A 3053-nucleotide genomic window follows, 5' to 3' on the forward strand; every position below is an offset into this window, starting at 1 on the left:
GAAGAAGAAACAGGAGCAAGCCACCCTCTCAGCAGACTGGGAGCCGCGTGGGTCTTGAGCTATTTGTGTCTCGATCTGCGGGGGCCTCGGGGACGCCGATGACAGGCTGGTTCCTGGTGCTTCGCCCCCATCAGGGGGCGTTGGGATGGATACCTTCCATCTCTCAGCAGTGAAGGAGGCCCCTGGCAGCATTCTGGCCACAGTCGCGCCGTCCCGAGGAGTCCTAGTCACCATGCTGGGGAAACTCTACCCCACTGCGAAGGGCCAGAAGGAGCAGCCTCCGCTACCAAGCTTTGTACCCTCTTCACCGCGAGGAGTGAATGATTCTCTGACCTGACGATTGTTTGATTTTTTTTTTTTTTTTTTTTAAGGGAGATTCGTCCAGTGAGAGTGTATTTGTGTTTGGCTACCCTGGGCTAGTGTGCTGCCCAGGGTGTGACACCAGTAACCATGAGCCACTGAGTATGACATGTGTGAATGCTGTGTGAGGTTGGATTTTCAGGTGACAGCAGGGGGCTACCACTGTGTTAGTGCTAATAAAAGATGTTGGTTTGTTTTTTTTCAAATAAAGCCAAACAGCCCTGCACCTGCTGAGGCTTGGAATCTGACAGAAACTTTCTGCTGCTGATTGATTTGACTTCTTAGCTGGTCAGAGGCCTACCTGCCCCAGACCACTCCCCAGCCTGCCCAGAATGGCAGTTTCCACTCAGAACCCTGTTCCCCGAGCCAGAGTTAGGGCCTCTTCAGCCGGTGAGGCACGCAACTCCCTTCTCCACTCTGAAAGGGCCCCCAGCACATCTCAGCTGCCTCCACCCCCTCAGCCTCTTGGGTACCCACTCTTCTGGGGACCAGATAAAGAGGAGGATGCCAACTTCTACACCCACCCCTGCCCTGTGTCTGCAAAATAAGCTGCCCACACCTTTGCTTTGGCAAGTTGGCCACTAATTCACTGGAGGAGGGAAGGGGAGGGAAGTCAGATCTCCCACAGTCCTCACCAGCAGCACTGTCTGGCCTGACGTGAAGTGAGCCAGTGGGGCTGGCCTTGGCCAGTGCCCTGCTGGGGCTGAGGATGTGGAGGTTCTCTGCCCTTCCCCCTTCCCAGGGCTCCTCTGCTGCCCCAGGCCAACCCTCCCTCCGTCGCTGCGGCCATCTTACAGAGCTGCGTCTCACTCCCACAGTCCTCGTGCTGTAACTGGGTGGTCTGCCTGACCTCAGAAGCTGGGCAGGGACCTGGGCCTCAGAGAGCATCCACACGGTCTCTGCACCATGTGAGTCTCCTGGTGCTGCCACTCACCCCTTGAAGCTTCGGGAGAATTACTTAGCATCCGAGCCCCATCTCCACTTCTGATACATGAGCTCGATAGTACGCACCTGGTGCAGTCCTTGTCCAGTCTGGATTATCCTACATGTAAAACACTCCACACCCCGCTTGGCACATCCCAGGTGCAGGACAGACACTATTACCATTGCTATTACGATTACTCCTAGAGCTTGTTTTGTGGGCTTAAGTTTCAAATTCCCAGGAGAATCATCTGATTGGCCCAATGTGGGTCAGGTGTCTCCCACTGGACCAATCAGCTCAGGCGAGCATTGGGCATACAGCGAAAACCTGGCCACTGAGACCCCCCCCAGAAAGAGGAAGTGAAATCAGAGCGAGCAAGGCAACATCCCCAAGTGTTGGCTACCGGGTCTGCTTTAGGTAGTATTTGGCATTTGTCGAGCACCTATTAATATCTACCGGGGCAACAGGGACCTCGGCCATGGGTTTTGTGCTTTAGAACAGTGCTTTTTAAACCTGGATGTGCACGCGAATCTCCTAGGGATCTTTGTTAGAGTCAGAATGTGATTCGGCAGGTCTGGAGTGAGGCTGCAGTTCTAACCAACCCTCAGGTGGTGCCCACACTGCTGGTCTCGGGATCACATTTAGAAAAGCAAGCCTTCAGAGACCTCTGCTGAACCCCCTCTGACCACACCCACCCACGGTGGGAAGAGTCACAGGGAAAGTGCTGTTTGCCCAGGGTGCATAAACCATCTTTTAGACCATGCTTTTGGAATTCTTATCCCGAAGAGTCCTGAGCCAGTTACCAGGGTTTGCACAGGACTCTTCTTCAGGTCCTGCCTCCAAAGGGTGGTCAGAAGGCTGCTGTCTGCAAGAGGTGTAGAATGAGCTCGATGAACAGGCTGCAGTGTCCACTTACATGTGCACAAGGCCCTGAAAACATGGGATGGAGCCCGGATGGGAAGAAAATCAGGTAAGCTGGGGGATGGGAGCTCGTTCGCTCTGCACCTCATGTTCCAGTCTGCCAACTCTTTATAAAGGGTTCTTTGTCAAAGTAGGACAGGACACATTTTATTTAAGTTTGTTAGCTTGAGTTGTAACTTTGTAGCCACATGGGAGGTGAGCCTCCATTGGTACTCTTGTCCTGGGCCCAGCAAGTGTTTGGGGTGGGCGGGCCTGCTGTGCACACAGCTGTCCAGCTGACAGCTGTACTCTCCGGGCTCTGGAAGACACAAAGAAGTCAGGCTAAGAGCCATTGCCCCTGCCTTTGGTCTCATTTGAAGAGACCACTGGGTGTGTGTGGTAGAAACAGGGACGGTGAGAAGGTGACTAACTAACCCCCCCCCCCCAAGGACAGGCAGGTCCTCCTGGACCACACAGCACATTGCAGATGAGATATCACCCCCACTTTCAGACTCCTCCCTGGGGCTTTCTTTACATGTTTATAATGAGGATGGACTCCTTAGGGTGACGTTCTTGTGAAAGGTGCACACATTAAGTATAAATGCTACAACTTTTTAAAAAGATACTTCAGTTTGGAAAAAAAGAATAGATCACTTAACCTTGCATTCTAGTCCTTTTAATACTTTTGCTATTCATGTTGGGCAAGTACTTTCTCCTGTCTCAATCTCCGTTCCCAAATCTATATATAACCTGGGAAGTTTGGAACGGTCCCTCAGTGACTTCCGGGTCTCTCAGTTCTCACAGTCTTCACAGGGTTATTGCCTGTTCTGTGCCAAAGTGCAGAGGGGCCAGGTGGCCCAGGCGGTTTTGC

Source organism: Neofelis nebulosa, chromosome 5 (assembly GCF_028018385.1).
Source record: "Neofelis nebulosa isolate mNeoNeb1 chromosome 5, mNeoNeb1.pri, whole genome shotgun sequence".
Classification (NCBI taxonomy): Eukaryota; Metazoa; Chordata; class Mammalia; order Carnivora; family Felidae; genus Neofelis; species Neofelis nebulosa.